The sequence below is a fragment of the Austrofundulus limnaeus genome, unplaced genomic scaffold (genome assembly GCF_001266775.1).
Source record: "Austrofundulus limnaeus strain Quisiro unplaced genomic scaffold, Austrofundulus_limnaeus-1.0 Scaffold345, whole genome shotgun sequence".
NCBI lineage: Eukaryota > Metazoa > Chordata > Actinopteri > Cyprinodontiformes > Rivulidae > Austrofundulus > Austrofundulus limnaeus.
In genome coordinates, this window is record NW_013952747.1 from 145,130 (window position 1) to 146,137 (window position 1,008).

Below are 1,008 nucleotides of genomic sequence, written 5' to 3' on the forward strand. Positions count from 1 at the left end.
GATAGATAGATAGATAGATAGATAGATAGATAGATAGATAGATAGATAGATAGATAGATAGATAGATAGTGTCCTCTGTATGCATGTGGTATGAGACATTATAGGACTTTGGGTAATGGGGACATATACAGATTGAATAACAGAGGTCCAAGTATTGAACCCTGTGGCCCCCCACATGAGAGTGGATTTTTTAGGTGCTATTGCCAGTTGATACAAAATACTTTCTATTTTGAAGATAGAATTTAAACCAGTTCAGAACTGTGAAAAGAAGCTTCCAGTAGATTTTATTTATTCCATCTTCAGCATAGACATCTTGAGCATAGAACCAACTTTTCCTAACTTGTTTGAAACGTTACAGTGTGGCAGGTCCTGAGCTGTAGTTTGCTTTGCATTCAGATTAGCAGGACCTCATGAATACAAAAGTATTCTGAACAGGTAGTAAATAAAAAACTAATAAATCAGGAAGTTGAAATAAACACAAGCAGGTTTATTACATGCAGAGCAGCCAGCGTGAGGAGGAGCTGGCTTGTCCGTTAAATAATCTGATGTGGCACTCCTCCATGCAGCTCCAGATACAGCAGCACAGCAGAGGCTCCTCCTGGCAGAGATAAGCTCTGAGAAAAGGCTTTGTCATGACGAGACTGACGGGTTTGTTTCTTGTTCACAGTCCAGCTAATGTGGAGGATTCCTCTGCAGGCTGGATCCAGCTGGGATCTTTAAATATAAACCTATATGATCTGACGTTTCTCTGCACATACTCAAAAAACATCTATAATCAGGAAAACAAGTATTTTCAGTCTGGTTTTTAATACATACAGAAACTTCACACAGTAAACCTTAATGATTTAAATCTTTTAGTTCCAATAAATATATAAAATTCTGATACCGTAAGCAACAAGTAGAAAGTTGTTACTTTCATTTCTGCTTGTTTTCATTGCAGCTTGTTGTTGTAAAAAATAAAAACTATCCATATAAACTGAGCCTCCTAGATAGAGTGAATTTAACTGT

At 37.1% G+C, this 1,008-nt stretch overlaps 1 protein-coding gene across 1 annotated transcript in view; it reads left to right on the forward strand.

The window, feature by feature from the left end:
- Window positions 1-1,008, forward strand: part of LOC106527860 (porphobilinogen deaminase) — a gene marked incomplete in the record, with an annotated part of 26,374 nt that overhangs the window by 4,750 nt on the left and 20,616 nt on the right.